General features: G+C 45.3%; 1 pseudogene; it reads right to left on the reverse strand.

The window, feature by feature from the left end:
- The window catches only part of LOC143386551 (teneurin-4-like), a 183,576-nt pseudogene that overhangs the window by 150,304 nt on the left and 12,617 nt on the right, over positions 1 to 20,655 (reverse strand).

Below are 20,655 nucleotides of genomic sequence, written 5' to 3' on the forward strand. Positions count from 1 at the left end.
TGGTTCTGTGGACAGAGAGCATTTCCTGGACAGGGACCATGTATGATCCATTCTGATTCCCGGTATCCTGAGCAAGGTTGGCACAGAATCATATCATAGACCTACTTCCAAAGTTTGCTGCAGGAGTCTCTAAGGACACGCATTTTTTCCTAGTTCCTCAAACATAACCTTGGCCCCTCTGGAAGTGACCTAAAAACGTAGAGGTCTTTAGGGTACCACTCTTGAAGTTAATGAGCTGAAGTCAGATCTTACTCTACCATCTTTCTGGAAGCTGCAGGAAAGTTCCTAGCAGGAGGTAAGAACTCAGGAGTGTTTTGTGACAAAAAGTAATCTAATCCCAGCTTATAAGTGAGAATTCTCTTTTTGTCTCAGAGTGAGGTCTGCATCATATACAGGAGCGCCCTTCAACCATATCAGGTGGCAAGTTGGCAGGACCTGTTGCACTGGTTCTTAGAATTAGTGGGAAGGGTTTGAGTATTAAAGCCACACAGATAAATACAGTTCCACTACCCACTTGATGAAGTGACCTTGGGCAAAGCATGTTGCTACTTTGAGCCTCAGTTTTTTCATCTGAGAAAATATAAACTTCAAAGGATGATTCTGAGGATATAAATTGCATGAAGGATATAAATTTCTGTGCATAGTTCCAGATACATTAAAAAAAGAGAAAGAGAGAGAAATGCTCAATGAATGGCAAAGCTGGTCACCTTGGCAAAGCCTCCAGAATACTTATGTTGGTGCATAATGGAAAAGCTAAGTATGGAGATGCAATATTGTCCTGCACAACCTATTTCTGGGCACTTAAAGGTTCTGTTGAGTTAATACATGCAGCTAGGTTTAAGGGAGACTTGAGTTCAAGTGTATTTCTAACAAGAGGCTTTGAGCATTCCTCAGGGACCTAGGGAAGAGATCTGAAAAGAGGCAAGGATTCTTGTTCCCTAAAGGGGTCCAAAGAGGAAGATGCCCAAAGGATTATGGGTCTTTGTCCTGGACATGCCGAGCCTGAGGCCAAACAGCCAAAGGCAGAGATAAGCCCGTCCTGGGGAGTGCACACTCGTATGCATAGCTGATGTCACCCCTATGCAGCCAAATGCTATTACTGAGAGCAGCTGAGGCAGCTACTGGAGGACAAATTTCTAGAGGACAAAATTCTAGAATTTAATCTATCTCAATATTTACTGAGGGGTACACTGAGGTCTAGAGAGCAGAAGGGATTTGCCAATCTTCAGGTATCACTATTGAAACCGGGTTTTCTGTTTCCTGATAGACTTAGGAAAACTGGAACACACAAAATGGTTCCCTTTCCCTTCCACTTTGGCTCACTTTAGAAATAGTTTTTAGCACCTAGAAAACAATGAATTGAAAGAGGGAAAGAACCCAGTTTTGAAATCATACAATGGAAATATCAAAAGGTCACTGAAGATCATAAATAAAAGAGACTCCAACCACTGCTCTTTGAATTTATAGAGGATGAGACTAGAAATCAGAAAGGCTGGGTGATCAGCCCAAGGCCATATGGCCCCCAATTTCCTAGCTTGTCACCTGTGTCTCAGTTGTTCTCCAGCCAGCTACCACCATGGACTGATGCTTCAGTGTGAAATGCTATGTTTTAATCCAAGATATTTATGGGAAATGTACTTTTGTTCTGCAAAACTGAAGTTGAGAGCAATGTGTAATTCAGTATCCTCCATTCAAATCTCATGGAATAGCTCAGATTTCAGTGTGAGGAAAAACATTTCTCCTCTGAGATGTGAACATATTTTCTGTTTCTGATAATGCAAATCCTAAATGTAGTTCTATGTTTTCCTATTTATTTGCTCTGCTGCCATGAAATCAAGTCCACTCTGAGGTACAATCAGACGTGTTTCTTCTTTTTGACTTTGGTTCCCACTTCCTGTTTAATTTTAAGACATGTGTCTTTGGGTGTAAGAGAACTCAATTCCTTTTTGGGAAACATGGAGGCATCACAATCATCACCATATAATATGATATCATTGTATCATCATAATATCATCATTTAATTATAAGTTATAATATATTAGTAATTCTAACAATGTATGTATCTTGTTATTGTTATCATCATTACTGCTATGATGACCATTTTTTGAGCACCTCCTTATGCGTGAAAATGTTCTATACTTTGTAAACATCCCTTGTGACTCTTTGTGTGTGTGTGTGTGTGTGTGTGTGTGTGTGTGTGTGTGGTGCTGGGGATTGAACCCAGGGCCTTATGCATGCAAGGCAAGCACTCTACCAACTGAGCTATGCCCCCAACCCCCATCCTTTGTGACTCTTACACCAACCCTTTGAGGGAGATTTTAATAACCTCAATTTAGAAATGAGAACTTCAAGAAATGAGGTAATTCTTTCGAGACCACCCAGTTGGGGAGCTTCAGTTTTCTCCTCTGTACATTGGATGTACTCACAGGGATCCACCTCACAGATGGTTTGGGGACAAAATGCTACTCTTTCAGCTATACAGTGAAAGCTCTATTCATGTTAATTATTATTATTTTAAAAGAATACATACAATTATTATATAAAATATCTACTTATATAGAAATGGATCCAATTATTGAACTAGGGTCTGTCTGGCTCTGTTCATCATCTCAAAGACTTCTTTTATCCCAACTTAGCACCACCCATGCACCATGTTGAACTAAACTACATGTGGTTAGCTCAGCACCACCTCTGTGGCTGTCTGAACCAGAGCTCTATCTGCTTGTGGTTAGTTTTCAAGTCACCCTAATGTGTGCAGGGCAGGGAACTCTGTTAGGGGGTAGACTAAGGCCACAATGACAGGTATCACTTTGCTTTGTGTCTGGCTAGACTCACTCCTGCTGGCTGTACTGCCACTCTGAGTCTATGACAAGCCTATTCTGTGACAAAGTTCCTATCTGGGGATTGTCCTCTGAATACATTCCCTGTGGCCTGCTCAATCTTTGCTAGATGATATCAGTGGATTGATCACAGGGATGATCCAAAAGCCATGGTACCTGGAATGTCCATAGAAGTGTAAATTTCAGATTCCTCACCTGATCAATGTGTTTTCAGAATTTTCCATCATGACCATCAGTCACTTGGCACAGTCTGAGTGATATCCTCATTTATGCTGAGAATTAAGCAGACTATGGCATTCAAATTACCATGTCATGGTTTAAATTCTTTCTCCTGTTGCTTCTATCTGTCATGTCCTCAGACTATAGGATAACCACCTCACTTTGCCATGGATTCAAAGAGTTCAGGCTCTTGCCACCCACCGCCACCATTATTAATGACTTCCTCTTATTGCCACTGATTATCCCCAATCCGTTCCAATCACCCAGGATTCCTTTGCCATTGAGCCATCTGAAATTGACATGTGTAGCTTACCATACAACATGCAACAAGGCAGGGGAGAGACAGGGAATTCTCCACTGGTTGGCTTACCTATGTCTGAAATCTTTATTTCTGACAGAAGACAGGAGAGCAGGGAATAGAAGAAAGAATGAGGTGTTAGCAGCAGGGTTAGAAGCATTATTAGCGGCCTGAAAACTTGACAGCAATGCTACTGTACAATACTGTAATAAATAAAGACTTAGCAGCTATGACACTGATATATTTTATATTGGATATTACTTGTCAGTGAGTTCACTTACAAGCAGCTACATTTCACAGAGGAGGCACGGTTCCACCTCACCCCCACTGCTGACTCCGGAAAGAGGACTAGCATGACACATTCCGCTGCCTTAACGAGCTAAGACACAGACTGGAACAGTCGCTTCCCTTCCCCGTATAGACGCATTCCCAGTGATACACAGGCTCGCTGCTCTGTCTCTACATCCTCACTTCCCTACAAAGAGTTATCAAAATGTGGGAAACCTACTCACAATAGGAAACAGAATTGGAGATATGCTATATTTAGAAGGGAGGGCATGGCATAGAGAAACAGGCCTGGGGGAAATGATTGGAGGAAAATATATCAAGACAATGATATAATGATTAACTTAGTTTTCTTTCCAAACTACATTTACTCCTCCCTACCCTACTTACTCACTGTCTCACATGATCCTCACAACAGTGGTGGGAAGGAGGCAGGGAGATGATATCACTTATTTAAAATATATAAAAGTGGAGGCCCAACGAGGTTAAGTGTTTGGTCCAAAATCGTACAGCTTCTCTGCCAAGGTGAGGCAACCCCCTGGTCCTTGGCTCTCTCCATTATAGTACATATATGTAGCTGAGTAAATCAATACATTCAGAATTTCTTCTGTCTTGACAGATATCTATGCCAGTCAACCTCATAACAGAAGAAAGGCAGAGAATACTCCATTGGAGGCCTACTTCTCATCAGCCTGATGTATGATTTCCAATGGGCCTGCACATATGAGCTTCCATCTTTTGTCTCTGTGTGTGGGGGCAGATGCTAACACTTCTCTTAGTGCCAGGAGGCTGTCAGGGAGCCAGCAAGCTTTGCCCTCCGTCTCACACATGTGCTGTAGAATGAGATTCTTTCAAGCAGAGAATATTTATAAGGCATTAAGACAAAGTAGTCCTCATTGGGTTGGATGACAATTCTTTGGTGAGGCAGAACTGGGTAATGGCCTTCTGGATTTGGGTCTGCCATTCTAGAAGCTGGACCTTGGATAGGCACTTTAAATTCCCTGGGCCTCCTCTTTCCCACTTATTAAAGGGTAATAATAATAAAAACCTCACAGAACTGTTACATGTGGCAAACAGTAGGAGCCCAACTTTCCCCTGCCTGCATTGGAGAAAGGCTTTCAAGTTCAAGGGTCTGTCCTGCTCATGTAGACCCTTGCCCAGGAGACAGATGGGTCCCATTCCCTAAAATAATTGTGAAGGAACTTGGTGTCATTTCTCCTGTAGGGTGGGTGGGACTCCTCTGTTTCTAAAGCACAGCTTCTCCATAGCCCCAGAGCCCACAGTGCTTTGGTTCTAAAGTGATCTGGCTCAGGAAACAGAGAAACAATGCAAAACACGGAGGCCTCCCTGAGCTGTAGCTGTGCTGTGCACCAGCCCTCATGGAAGGAGGGGAAAAGGGTGGCCCAGCTGGTTCTGCAGCACCTGAGGAGCAGAAAGGCCCTGCCTGGGTCAGGCCTGTGGGGCCTTGTCTCAGTACTGGCCAATCAAAGGGAACTGCTGCGAACTCTGATGAGTGCTAAGTAAATAGGGTCAAACTTGGGCACATGGCCATAGGGGCCTCATGGCATATGCCATCCATCCCTTGATTTTACAAAAGAGACTTGTGTGACTAATTTTAATCAGTTTAGTACTAGGGAGCAAAAAGGCTCAATGGCACCCAGAAGTCTGCCAGCAGCCTTCCATGTCACCTGGATGCCAAGGACATCTCCCTGTTCCCAGGGTGGTTTGTCTTCACAGTGCACCGAGGGAGGCAGCACCTGGTTGATCTGGAGAGTGAAAAGTCAGATTCTGACAGACATGGATGGCACTGTCGGTCCCAGTTCTCTGGATCAGTGGATAATGTAGCTGGACCCTAGGATGGCAAGGGGATGTTATCAGGATCTTAGAGAAGGCACCGCCTTACATACCTCAGCTCCAGGATGTTGGTGACATTTCCAGAGGGGAAGATCCTATGGATGTAGTTGAAGTCACCCACATAGAGGCTTCCATCAGAGCCACAGGTGAGGGCCACGGGGGCCAGGAGCTTGTTGCCATCTGCAAGGCCATTGCAGCTGGGGCAGGAGATGCTTCTCCGGCGCCCATTGCCCATGATGCTGCCAATGACTGGTGGCTGCTGAGACACAAACTGGTTTTCCCCATTCCCTTTGTGCAGGATTCCTGGGACAAGAAGAGAAGAACAGAATCATCTGGGAGCAGGAGGTGGGTCCTTCTTCCTATGGTCAGCCACAGTCACCTGATTTTGCAAGGTCCCCAGTCTCTGTCAACCACTTCCCAACTCACCTCTCAAGGCTGTGCCTCACCCACAGTGAAACCCAGAAGGACTGAGCAGGCCACACTGTTTCACTGACTTAATTGTCATCATAACCCGTATGAAGGCACTGATAAGATCACTATTGTACAGAGGGAATAGAGCAGGCAGCTCACTCAGCCCACACAGATGAGAAGTGGACGAGCCCTAGAGTTCAGCTCCTGATTGTTCAGCTACCCTGACTCGCAAATGGGCTGCACATGGCTCCTGCGCCCTGATCACACCTCTGTGACAGTGTGGATTCTAATTGCTAGGTGTCTTTCTCCCTTTCTATCAGAACCATTTCAAGTGTGGACAGTATGTCTTTTTTTCCCTTCTGTAGCCCCAGGGCCAAGCACAAAGCCTGACATGGAGTAGACACTGGCACATATTTATAGAGATGAATGAGGTGCTCCCAGGAGACTGGAGTTTGTGCCTGGTTCTGCTCCTAACCGGCTGATCACAGATCTTTCACAGTCTCCACACTTTAACTGCCCTGCAGCCCAATGGGGAGATTGACCTCAGTGACTGGGAAGCTTCCTCCCAGCTTATGTTGTTTTCATTCCAGATCATTCTTCCCCCACCTGCTTATTGTCACAGCTTCCAAACTGGCTACCTCTTGCCTTCCAGCCTGCAGCCTGAGAGGGTTTTGGCTTTTATGGGTCACACGAATCTTCTCTCAAGCTGCCACTTGTTAGCTTTGCCAAAGCTATCAAATGGATTGCTTTAATTTTTGATGTCGTCGAATGAATTGCTTTTCCACTTTAAAGTTGGTGCTTTTTTAGGTTTCAGGAAATCCTTTCCTGAAAGGTGAACTAGAAAGGTGAGGATCGAACTCAGTGCCTCACATATGCTAGGCGAGTGCTCTACCTCTGAGCCACAACTCCAGTCCTATTTTGGCTTTTCTTTATTTTTTATTTTTATGTGGTGCTGAGGATTGAACCCAGTGCCTCACATATGCTAGGTGAGACCTCTACCACTGAGCCCTATTTTGGCTTTTCTGACACATGTGGCCAAGGCTAATTTTAATCACCACTCACAGATCAGCTAATGAATTCCTGCCTTAGCTCTGTGGGCTCCATTTACCTGTTTCTGTGCCAACACCACACAGTTTTAGATGTTACAGTTTTCTAGTTTAACTTAATACCTGGTAAACTCATTTTCTGTGTTCTTATTTTAAAGATTGCCTTAGCTATTTATAAACTTTCATTTCATTATAAATTTTATAATTAGTTTGTCAACTTCTCCTTAAAACATGCTGTGGTTTTGACAGGCATGCACTGTACTTTTCAGCAGAAGGTACGTGACATGGTTACCATGTTTAGTTGTCCTACCCTGAAAGAGTTGGATTGAGTTATTATTGGAAGTGCAGATGCGATCATGGCACTTGCCTGCTTGAAACCTCTCAGAGGCTTGACATTTGCCTCTGGATGAAGTCCAAAGTCCTAATCTACCCTGGGCTCCAGCTGCTCAGCCCCCAGCTTTGGCTTTGGCTACTCTTTCCTTCATCTCATTCTCTGCTCAAATCAGTGGACCTTCTTCTCTCCAAGTACTCTTCTTGGAGGCTTCAGCTCTTCCACAGGTACTGTGCCCTCTGCTGGAATGTTCACCTTTTTGAGACCCAGAGTTATCTTGCAGACCTCTGAGACTCAGGCCAGGGATCTTCTCCCCAGGGATGCCCTGAATCACCGAGTGCTGTGTTCTTCGTGTGCTTCCATGGTGTCCTGCACCTCCCACTGTGATGGCGTGGCCAGTGCACAGCAATGCAACTACCTGGTGAGTATTTGTCTCTGACCATGTAAAGTCTTGAAGCCTCTTATTTCTGTATCCCTGGTGCCTAGCACAGTGATAGGCTGAGAGCAGGTACCCAAGCAATATTTGTTGACTGAGCTTTCTGTTGAACTGATTGCACAGGAACCCATGTAATTCAAAGTGTGTACTTTTTTCTTTGGAGGGCCCAGGGAATAGGACGCAAGGTGACAACCTGGCCTGGCTCAAGGAATTCTATTATTCCACTCACCACTTTGGATGTTGAGGGCATGATGTTTATCCAGGCTCCATCCTCCAAGCTTGGATGCATCGATTTCATAGCCCTGCAGCACTGCTGTTCTTTTTTCCCATAGGATCAGATCTGGGCAGGATTCGTACTCATAACCCACAGAAACTGTAGGGACCAAAAAGAGCAAAATGCATGGGTGAGCAAAGTCCCTCTTTGGTCTTTAGACTTGTAGGCAAGGCCCTCTGCTTGTCTTTTGCAGAAGGAGGAGGAGGAAGAGGAGGAGGAGGAGGAGGGAGAGGAAGAGGAGGAGGAAGAGGAGGAAGAGGAGGAGGAGGGAGAGGAGGAGGAAGAAGAGGAGGAGGATAAGGAGGAGGGAGAGGAGAAGGAAGAAGAGGAGGAGGATAAGGAGGAAGGAGAAGAGGAGGAGGGGGGAGGAGGAGGAGACAACAATGACAAAAAGGATCATGTTTCTAACCTGGGAAATAGAATTATGTGAAATACTGATCCAATACTGACATAGTGATGCCAAGTTTTCAAAATCTTTTTTCCTTTTTGATGAACAGTTGAACACGACTGGGAAAAGTTAAACAAATGTACTGAATACTGTCAAAGGACCATGGTGAATCAATTCCAGGGAAGTTATTTTCAATAAGGAAAATACTTTATGCACAAATGTCTTCACTGCAGCATTATTTATAATGTTGGAAATTTGAATTAATCTAAAGGTCTGAAAGAGGTGAGGGACTGAGCAAACCTACGCATGTCCAATCCAGGAATATTACACAGCCCATGGAAACTATGCCTGTGAAGACACATGGTGACATGGGGATGCTCGTGGAGTAATGCTCGCTTAAAAAGACTGGCCTTCTTCAGTAATCTATGTGTGCCAAGAAAATAAAGATACACAAGAATAAAGAAAGCAAATTCAAATATTAAAAAGTAGTTGTATTTATTCATGGGATCACATGACTTTTTCTATCTTTGTCTATTTCCCAAATTTTTACAGGGAAGAAATCTGGACTTGTTTGTAATGAATACATGGAAAATAAGCTCAGTTGGGGAACTTTGGAAGCCAAAAGTTGCTTCAAGCTTTCCAAACTTGCAAATGCTTTGGCTTAACTTTTGTTTCATAAATCCAGGCCCCTCAGTAGGTACTTGGGATGAAGGCTAAGTACAGCAGGCTCCTTGAGTCTGGGTGTGTAAAGGCCCTGTCAGTGACCTTGTGAAGGAAACCAGCAGAGACAGAAATGTTATTTCTTCCAAGTGTCTTTCTGAATAGGCACTATTTTCCAGTGGACAATTTCCTACCTTATGTTTAAGACAGGAATTAACAACTGGGCAGCCCCTTACAGTTTCTTGTATGTACCATAAAGATGGCTGACCAACTATGGTAATGGGGAACAGGCTGGCGATGTCCCTGTCACCTCTTCCCTATGACCCCGAGTCACAGTACCTCCTACTGTTCACCTGTGACCTCAGAAAAGTGAGCCCATGCCTGAAATTTCACTGTGCAGACCCTTCTTTTTTAATTGACTGTGAGTACTAAATATGATCATTTCAACTGAAAGATGTTTTTTTTTTTTTTCCTGAAAAGACAATAGATGTGGCGTGATCTACAAACGGGACTGCGAAGAGTGAAAGATGCCATGTTTGCTCCCAGTGTTCCTTTGTGGGACAGGTGGGAATGCAAACTGTAGTGAAGACCTGGAATAAATCTAGCTCTGCTCATTACCAGCTGTGGCTCCTTGGGAAGTCACCTCACTTCTCTGGTTTCAGCCTCCTCATACAGGATTTCTGACTGGGGAGGCGGTTGTAAGGATTCACTGGATGCTAATGCACAGGGGGGCATCTTGCCCAGAGCTGGTGCTTGGGACAGTCTCTTATGTACTTCATGCTCCTGCCTTCCCTTCTGTCCTCCCTCCTTCCTACCTTCCCTTTATTCCTTTCTAAACACAACATGGCTTCTCTGTTTCCTTATCCTGCCTTGGCTAGGCAAAGGGAATGAGACTGGAGTATGGTTCAAGGTGAGAAGTTACTCCCTAAGGGCTTGGAGGATCAGCCCTGAGTGTTAGGACTGCTAATGACCCACTCTGAGCCCTTTCTGGGACCCTACACTGACCCAGAAGCTGGAAGAAGTATAGCCTGCCCCTGGAAGCCCAAGCTCTCAGTGGGGCTGCTAGGTAAGGCCAGAACCAGCTTCTGCTTTATATTGACAAACAGACAGCAATAATAATGACAGAAAAACAACTTCTCTGATTGGGAATAAAGTCATGAGGCCCAAAATGCCTTTCTGATGAAGGGACTATCTTAGTTCCTGTGCCTCAAAATGTGGAAGCAGCCCAGTTTCTTGGCTCCCCTTCTTTAAGGGTTAGGTTGAGGCAGGATGGCTGTGGGGTGGCCAGGCAAAGCCCACAGGCTGGGCCTTTGTGGCACATGGCATCTTTTAGCTCATCACAGTGCTTTTTGAGGGCTGTTTGGGTTTTGTAGCCATTTTTAATGTGGAATTTCCCACATTTAGGTCTTTCAATACATTCTTCAATGTCATGGATGGTCACTGAGAGACCTTAAAGGGCAATTAAGACTTTTTTTGATCTGAGAAGAAGAAGGGAGGAAAAATAGTCAAGAAGGTGACAAGAGTCGCTCTGGGGGGAGGCGGGGGCATTCTGCAGCAGGCGGCTTACCGAAGGCTTCTGAGAGCCCAAGCACCTTCTGGTTGTAGACGTCTGTCTTGTCCCACATGAAATAGTAGGACAGGTCGGGAGCTGCAGCAAACCACTTCCTGAAGAGGCGGCCCTCCACCGCCACCATGAGGTGGACCTTCATGAGGTTAAAGGGGATGGTGGGGTGGGTGAGGCTGATCCTCAGGACAGATTTGTAGCCTGGGGTGCGGCTGCTCAGGTAGCTCAGCCTCATCTTGCAACCAGAGATGGCGATTTCCTCTTGCAGAGCCTAGAAAGCAAGATAGATCACAGTTGGGGATGGTCACTGGATCACTCAAGGGAAGGAGGACAGCCATGGCCCATGGATTCTGGTGTTCAAGAGGCAGAGGATGAAATAGAGTGGAAGACGGTGGGCAAGGGGAGGAGGAGGAAGAAAAGAGAAGAGGGTAGAATGGAAGGTGAGAAGAGCCAGGAGGAGAAAGGGGGAAAAAAGGAAGAGAAAGGAGAAAAGAAATTGAGGGAGGAGAAAGGAAACCTGAAGACCGGTCTCTGGCCGGCCAGCTCTTATGTGGCATATCCCTGCATGAGCCACCACACCTCGATGAGCTTTGGCTCCTCCTCTGTAACATGGATGGCAACACGGCATCCCATTATTGAGAGAAACACACAAGATAATGCTTAGGAGACCCCTGGCAGCAGGCTGCCTCTCACGAGCTGTGGCATCCTAAAAGACTCATGGAGGCTCTGCAGCCCAGTTTCCTCCCTGGATTAGCACAGGGCTAAGCAAGGTCATGGATACGAAGTGGCCAGCACCTCAATGTTGGGTAGGACAATGGTGCAGTGGGTGTCAGCAGAGCTGAAAGTGGGGGATCCTAAGAAGAGAGATCTTCCTCTCAGACTAATGTGGACAGCTGCTTGAGCAAGAAGGAAAGCTTCTCAAAATTTCCTTAAAATGAGATCTGTTTCAAATGGTGTTACTTTCCAGGAAAGTGCACGGAGACTATGTGAGGCTGACCAAACAAATGACCAGGCAGAGTTGAGAGCTGAGGGTACAGCTTGGCAAGGATCAATGCCGAGGCCTCTGCTCACCCCCGGAGAGGCTGGATTGGCAGCATGGGGTCTCAGTACATATGGGATCCCCACAACGCTCCCGTGACAGATGAATGGAGTGTTGGGGAAGGCAGTGCTTTTTCTGCTGGGTGCTGTGGGCCCAGCCCAAGGTAGAAGAGTCAGTGGATGCCAGATAATCAGGTATGTGGCCAAAGTGGAGGACTTTTGTTAGCTTGTGGGCTCTCTCTCATTAAAACATTGAACACTGAATCAATCAAGGCTGGCATGTCCATTCAAGGGACAATGAGTATTTTACCTTGTGTGGACAGATAAGCTGGGCCTTTTTCTGTCCATCCCATAGACAGCTGGGAACATTTGTCCCAACCCTGCTCTCCAGGATACAGGGAATTGTAGGGGTTGGCCTTAACCCATGACAGTCTTCCGAAGTCACAGCTTGTAAGGCAAAGCAGGTGGTACACCTTGGTGAAGCATAGGCAGGAGCCAGAGCTATCCCCATGCTCTCATACACAACACCCTTCCTGAGTGTATCCTTTACATTTTGCACCTGCCAGCACTTGCAAAGGTAACCAATGACTAAACTGGCAAAACCCTGGAGTTTGTTTTCATGTTTTTTGTGAGTCTGACAATAAGCAAGGTTTGTGCCCCAACTGGCCCTGTAGGCAGCTGGCTCAGAGAGCAGTGTAAAGAGGGTGCGACCTTGAACCTCATTTGTTCCAAAGTCCCTGCTCCTGGGAAAAATGTCTAGCTGGAGCAGAGCCAGGGTTGAGTAACAAATTAGTTCTCTCCAGCAAGTTCTGTCTCCACTGACAACCATTTTATAGAAAGGTCAGCCTGGTCATTGAGACAGGAGACAGGTGCTGAATCTCTGAAAAGGAGTGAGCTTGCAACCTGTGTGTGCAATGAGACTTTTGCAATGGTTGTATTTCCCTCTTGTGGGCCGGCATTGGAAGCCACTCAACAGGGTACGCACAGAGAGATGTGTTTGCTCAGTCAGGCATGAAATACACACATAAATGTATAAACTCTCTGCTCTGCAGCACCAGGGCCATCCATTAACATGCACAGCACCAGAGTTCTCATTAGGCAGGCCAGGAGACCAGGGCTTCTCCTGGACTTCTGGTTGATATATCTCCCCTTCCTCAGGCCTTTCTTTCTGCCCCTGGAAACCAGCCTGGGGATGGTAGAGGACATTCAACTCAGGGGTTCTTTGTCAAGCCATGAATCCATCTTGATTTCTATCAGATTAAAATGCATTTTTCCCAATTACTTTCTTTTAATGATAATTAAGTAAAACACTTGCGTGTATAGATTTGAGCCAAAGCAATCCTTAATTGGTGTGAAGGCAGCGTGTGTTAAGTAATCTTAATAATAATAACAGCTAAAATTTATTGAGCACTTACTAGGTGTCAGACGTGCTAAGTACCTCATACACATTCTTCTCATTTAATCTTTATTATAATGCTTGCTATTTGGGATCCCGTGGCTTATTCCTCGTGGTTCAACCTATTATTATAAATACTCTCAACAGAAATACTGAGAGAGGGGACACCCTGCAGGCTCTGGTAAAGGAAAGCAGACTGAGCTGGATGACAGGGGAAAGGGAGAGGGTATTTACTGTAGCCAGAGCCAGGTAGGTTGCAGGTGCTCAGGTGCTTTCAGTGTGTAGGAAAGGTGGCCCGCATGTCCTGACATCATGCCTATCAGGGAGTTTGGCAGCTGGATTCAACAAGATGGGCTGAGAGGGTCTGACCCAGACTCCAGAGAAGTACAGTCTCTGAGATCTCCTAAATGATATGCATCCAGGAAAGCCGGGTACCTGAATTTCTGGCACAATGGGGCCTTTCTCTGCACAGGAGCTGGCAAAGGACATCAACGGGGATGGAGACACAACGGGGTTGGGGCGGGCGAAGTTGCTCAGGTCGCAGCTGGGAATCTCATTTTCTTCATGCCGCATGATGATGGTTTCCATGACAAAGAAGTGATCCCAGGGCAGCCAAAGGGTGTGCTCCTGTGTGATGAAAGGCGCCCGCTCAAACCGCAAGATGATGGAGACACCACCATTTGTGACCAAGTCAAAACTGTGTGGAGGGAGGGAGGGTGGGGAGAGGAGGGGGGAGCAGGAAAACCAGGAGGATGGGGAGGAGAAAGAGGAGAAAAAATTACACAAAGGGTCTGAGCACTCAGTGAGGAGACTTAACACCTAAAGACTTGTCTGCAGCCACAGTGGTGACAGTGACTCCAGAGGCCTTTGTGGTTGCTGTGTTGTCAAGTGACTCACCATAGAAAATTTACCGGAGGCAGATAAGCTACTATTAAAAGAGCCAGTCTTCAGGGCACAGGATATTAACAAATCTGCTGCTGTGGTGCTCCTGGCGCGTTGGCCTTTTACCTGGGTCAGAGCTGAAGCCCGATAAAAAGTCAGCAGAACAAGCTCTGACTCAGTTGTTGGGAACCCTAAGCCTCTTCCTGGTTCTGACATGAACTACTGTGCAGCCTCAAGTAAGTCATTTAGCTTCTCTGATCCTCAGTTTTCTCATGGTAAAATGCAAAGGTTCAAGTGGATTATTCTTAAGTCACTCAGATTTTGTGACTCTGAATGACTCTGTGACTCTACAGCAATTTTGGCTCTGATTACGATAGATTATTCAACAAAGGCCTTTTCAATTCCAAATAGCTGAACACTTTAGAGACAATAAAATTAGAATCACAGCATTTTATAACTAAAAGGGGGCCAGAAGACTGAGTGGCACTGTCAGTTGAGATGAGATCACCATGACACGGCTCTGAGAGCTGATAGCCCAGCCTGTACACAGCTCCTGTGGATGGTAGATAGGTCTAAGCAGCACCTGCCTTCCTAGTGCTTGTTCCCTTCTCACTTGGTGGTTGCAATTCAACCTGGATTCACCTGTGCAGTTGGTTTGAGAGACCCAGGGTCGGATCTCACCTTTAGTCTGATAAACCCACTTTATGGGATTGGGCCTGTTGCTCCAGCTTGCTTTCCCTTCCCCTAGAAGCTACAAGGGTTTTATGCTCGACTGCCCTGATCTAGTGCCCAATCCTGCTCTTGGTACATGGCACTCCCAGATTCACATCCCTAGGTTCCAAAGATGTCTATCCTGTCTATCTATCCTCTGCAGGAACTTTCCACCCACTTTCCCTGATTTCTATGCCACACTTGGGAAGAAGAAGTCAGGCTCCACCTCCTTCAATTTGTAATGACAGAGAAACACCAGGGAAGGAACTCATTTTGGACCAAGAGTTCAGGTGGTGGGTCTCCATGGTTTTGGGGAAATATCCAGAGAGTGACTTTTCTGTTACAGAACTAAATAGCATCTGTGCTTTGACAGAACATTTTAAACTATCAAACAGAATTTTGGCCAGCATCAAAAGCTCTCTTCATGAGAGTCTGAGCGTGGGGAGAAAGAAAAGACAAACATGAGAAGGCACATTCTCAAGACTGTGAGCAGGCTGGGGCATCTGGCTTGCCAGCTGCTGAGTGCAATGGGCTGGGGCCAGGCCCACTTGTTGGTGGGAAAACCTTGTTATGGATAAGAATGTGACTCCGACCCCAAAGAGAAGGCCTGCCTGGTTCTCAGACAAAGCCCAGACAGCTCAGGGCCGCCTGAGCATTGCTACATACTCCGTGGGTGAGTTATGCTCCCTTTCCAAGCCTCTATTTCCTCATCTGTAAAATGAAGCTGATGACCATAATCACTTGGCAGCATTATTAATTTGAGAGATGAGTGATAGATGGGAAAAGAACAGGGCCCCACACATTTCCTGGGTGTCATGCTCTATATAATCCCATTTTTCAATTCAATGAGCCTGAGCTGTTCCTCCTGTCTGCGATTCTTTCAGTTTTTCTTCATGACTCCTATTTTCCATTTCTTTAATGATCTCTTTGGCTAACTTCTCTGCTACTGTTTTGTTTATGAGCTCCTGTTAATCCTGAAATCTGGTCTATTAGCATGTGTGCAGGGGTGGGGAACTGCCGCAGGTGTCATGGTGCCTGTCTGGAAAGTGGGGATTACAGACACATCAGTCCCCAGGGTTACAGTGCACTTGTATGTACTCTTATATCCAGACTGTATCTCTGGCCTTATGGTTTCTCCAAGGATATGAGAGTTAAGAGAGAAGGTGGGTCAAGGAAGCGAGGAGAGAAACAGGCAAGATGCAACCAGCTCACATGTAACAAATGAAGTCTCAGACATTATGGGGACAGTGTATGACGACTTCCTCATACAGTATGCAATATCTACAACGGGAAGTAAATTTAAGCCCCACAATGCATTGGTAGGAACTGCTCAGAAACACAATCTCTAAGTGGCAGTTATACTGGTCACTATGCCATAACATAGGAAGCTGATGCAGGGACTATCCCTCTGGGGCCTCCATACCTTTAAAGGGCAGCCCAAAGGTGCCAGAGAGTGAGTTTTCCCCAAGGGCCACCATGTTTATGCCAGACCCTGTATGTTTTTTGGACCTACCCTAGAGAATCCTAGCAGGGTGCAAGGACTGATGATCTGTCACCCCATGAGTGACTGACAATTTCATGGCAAAAAAGAACAGTCCTCCAGGCTCCTTTTTGATGACTGTTTCCCAGCAGGTAATCATGTAGTGAGAACACCTATTGCCTAGGAGGCTCACATGAGCCATTTCCATAAAGCCGAGAGCCCCAAACCAGCAGGTAGTGAGGGCAATGCATAATGGAGACTCCTTTTCACTGTAGCGGGAGTCTGCACTGATGTGCTTCCTGGTTGGAATGTATGCAGGGCAGGGAGTGGTGGCCTGGCCTAGCCAGTTACCCCTGGGGGCTGGCCATGAACCTCTTCCAGCTGGGCCCCTTCCCATTTGCAGGGAGGTGGGGAGGCTCCCATGCCAAGCTTGCCAGCCCTGTCTAAGAGGCACACATGTCTACAAACAGATGAGCCTCTACTTCATTAGCACCTCGGCCGGGACATGCTCACATCTGATATTGGATTAAAGAGGTGCTAAAATCAATCAGGCTGGAGCATAATTTCCAACACAGAGTGAAAATCAACCTTATGGGCCCACAGTTAGTCAGATGGAATGCCACCACCTGATTTTATTAAAAATAGAGGACTTGTCACCACTGACAGCCTAAATATTCCACTTTGCTCCTCCTTCCCTTTTCTCCAAAATATTCTCATTGCCTATCCTGTCACAATCACCTCCTTATTATTCAATAATTTGTAATTTTAGTATCAGTTATATTTATTATAGACTTACTATGTGTCAGACCTTAAATATAGCAATTAATCTGAGTGGAGCAGGGAACTAAGATTTACTTATTTATTTTTATTTTTTGGTACTGGGGATTGAACCCAGGGGCACTCAACCACTGAACCGCAGCCCCAGCCCTTTTTGCATTTTATTTACAGATAGAGTCTCACTGAGTTGCTTAGGACCTTGCTAGGTTGCTGGGTCTGGCTTTGAACTCATGATCCTTTTGCCTTTGCCTCCTGAGCTGCCGGTACTATAGGCTTGTACCACCTCACCCGGCCAGAACTAAGATTTATTAAACACCTATAATGTGCCAGGTGTTTCCCCATCCATCATATCATCTAGTCCCCACAACCATTTTGAGAGATGGATAACATTGGGACCATTTAACCGCTGGAGAAGTGCAGGCTTAGAGAAGTAAGGAGATCTGTCCAAGAACACACAAGTAATGGGGGAGAGCTAAGGTTTTTAAGGAAGATTTACTTCATTCTGCTGATAGTTCTTGGAGGAATTTAAGGTCAGAAGGTTATTACCTAAATGGCTTCCATAGACCTGAGCAGTTGTAGATGGAAACCACACAAGAGGAATAACTAAGACTTCTGGAGCTGTGTGGTCTGTGGGAAGTAGTCCACATGATGAGAGTATTTCATACCATAATTCATGGAGCAGGAAAATATGGATAAGGTACCCTATATTTAGTTTGAGGTTCACATGAGAAGAAATTGCTTATTTTATGGCCAAGGAGTCATAGGCTAGAGTCAGGCATAAGGTCATACCCTTGCTATACTATGACCAGTAAATTGCAGAGACATTTGAATTCAGGCCTTTTGGATCCAAGTCCAATCCTCTTTCTATGTGGCAAACCATGAGAATAAGGCCTTCACTCTTCCTGGCCCATAAAAGGTCTCCTACCTGCCATCTTGCCTGCTGATTGTATACCCAAAGAGCGGGTTATTGACGAAACTGATGTTCACACCAACAAGTGGGGTCCCATCTGATGTCATTACTTGACCACGGATGACACATGCATGCCTGTGGGAAAAGAAGAGAGAATGACTTGAGGTACCTTCCATGGTCAGAGTCCTGGCTGGCAGGGAACTTCCAGAGGTCAGAAGACAGACGAATAATCACTCAGATGCATCTTATACCCAGGGGCTCATGGTAGTCACTCCAGATAAACAATAACCTCTTAAAAATATCACCTCAATTTAAGGTATCAAAGTATCCTTGAGAGAACAGTTCTTCAAATAAAACATAAGAATATCATAATATTCGTAAGAATATCATATTACGCTGTAAGTAGAGAAAGCTGATTCCAGAGGGCAATACAGTGTAGTTATACATATGGATTTGGAGTGAGGGGTTCCAGGTTCAAATGCCAGCTCTGCTGCTTTCTAGCTTTCTGAATTGTGCAGGTATGTGACAATTCTTTGAGCCTGTTTTTTTCATCCTTGTAAGCTCCATAAGAAGCAATGGCTATTACTGTCATTAGCTGTCTCATTGGAACTGAATGTACAAGAAAGTGAACAGGATAGAGGGTACTTGCTTTCACCTGGCATTAGTGAGAGAAGGGTAGATGTAGCATTCCGATGGGATGGATTCTGGAACCTGTCATCTCTCCCAGCAATCCACCCTGCCCCATTCTTCCTCTGTATTCTAGTCAGCAAACCGCATGCTTTAACTGAACATCGTGCCAGGCAAATGTTGCTTTGTGCCCCTGTGTCACTATAATGCTCTTCTGTCTGCCTAAAATGTCATTTCTGTAGCCCCTTCCCGACATTCTCATTCCTAAAGACCCACTTCAAGTGATACTTCTTCCCTGAAATCGTTCTTGATGTCCCTAATCAGAACCAGACCCTCTGACCCTCAAAACCTGATACAAACACCTTTAGACCATATACTTTTTTTTGTCTCCAACAGAACCTGAGCTCTTTGAGGGCAGAGTCAAGTTCTCTTCCTTTCTTTCTCTCTACAGTGCCTGTACTATACCTAACAAGTACTAGGTCACAGTTGGAAAAAAAAAAGTGTGTGGGGGGATTGAGCAAATAAGTGGGAAATAGAACCTTTATACAGATGACTTTTATAAATATCCCAATGTGGAAAACAAAGGAAGAGAAGATCTTCTCTACATGAAGCAGTGGCAAAGGCCTCTTCCTTTGGGTTGGTTCTGAAGATCACTCTGGGAGTCTTAGTGTTTGGAGAAGGGAGCTAGAAAATCATGGGGCTAGTGGAACCTCTTACTTTATAGAAGAGGAAATGAAGAGGTTACGTTATTTGGTCAAAGCCATGTAGGAAGTGGTATCGTACGTTATTTGGTCAAAGCCATGTAGGAAGTGGTATTGTAGCTTGGCATGACTTGGGGCCTTATAACTCTGGGTCCAGTGCTAGACCAACCTATTTGCCATGGGCAATTGGTGGGAATGAATGTGCTGGTTTCTGTCAGCATCCTAAGGATCAGGACACTGGAGACCAGCCCTCGATGATAAGACAAGTCTGAGGAAAAGATGCTCATATTACTGTGCTCAAAAAAAGAGAGAAGGCTTTTTTTCTGGCCAAGGGAAGAACCACTGATGAGGCCCATGGGCATTCACAAAGAAAGATCTCAAACTTTGTCCTTGCCTTATTAGGTACCCACATCTCTACCTTCCTAGAGTGATAAACTTTTCTCTGTTTGATGAGAAAAGCAATTAACACCAGGCTTGTAAGCAGCTGGTCTCACTAGTGTCAGCTTGTCCTTTCTGAAGGCAAGAACAACTACCCACAATGCATCAGGCACCCCACCCCCACCCCACTTCTCTCCCCACAATCTGGTTAAAGCTAATTCAGTCAGTGGTTTCCTTCCGAGGCCCTTGGTCTAAATGCAATTACATGACAAACAAGTTAAGCAGGCGAAACTCAGCAAAGACTTTTAGTCCTGCTCTGAAGGTCTCCCAATATATTTATGTAAAATTATCTCTCTACTAATGGGAAAGATTTATTCCATCAATTGTATTCAGCTGGTACTGAGAGAGGCTTTCTTTAATGGAGGACAATTGAATTTCTTATTGCAGGAACTTTGTCCTTCCAGAGAATTACTAACAGATCTTATCCCCTGATGTTGGCTACTAGCCAACCTTCTCCTGACATACGTATCTTCAGATTCTGCCTAGACAATAATCAGCCCTCTGGGGATGGTTTCCTTTTGGGAGCTACCCTGGCTGCTGCCCCTTATGTACATGCAGACCAGCATCTTCTGATTTATCTCTCTTTGGGGATTTTCCAATAATTGGAAATCATTAAATCAGCACCATTTTGCTATCATGTAGCCTCAAATTCTGCAAGCCAGAGTAGATGAAATTTTAGCTTAGGCTCCTGTGAATTGCTTTTGGATTCTGGAGAAAATTAAGTCAACTCTATGTACCCCTGTAGACCACAGAGGCATTATGTCAAAACAGACATTTGGCTCAGGAATCAAGTCCTAGAGAAAAACATTTCCATCCCCCTCTATTTGACCATGATTTTCAGTTGTCAAGAAACCCAAGTTTAACAGAAAGCCTTTCCTGGGACAAAGAAGCTGAAGGTGGGGAAGGTAGTTCTGTAGAGGCCTCTGAAATGTGTCTTGTACCATTTGCTTTTGTCTAGGGAGGTTTGAAGAGATGTGGAGTTTTCCTATGCTTCATGCATTTATTTATTTGATGCTACCAGTGGTATACTGGTAAGTCTGTTTAACAGTAGACTTGGGAGGAAAAAAAAAGAAAGGAAGGAAGGAAGGA

This window comes from Callospermophilus lateralis, unplaced genomic scaffold (genome assembly GCF_048772815.1).
Source record: "Callospermophilus lateralis isolate mCalLat2 unplaced genomic scaffold, mCalLat2.hap1 Scaffold_408, whole genome shotgun sequence".
NCBI lineage: Eukaryota > Metazoa > Chordata > Mammalia > Rodentia > Sciuridae > Callospermophilus > Callospermophilus lateralis.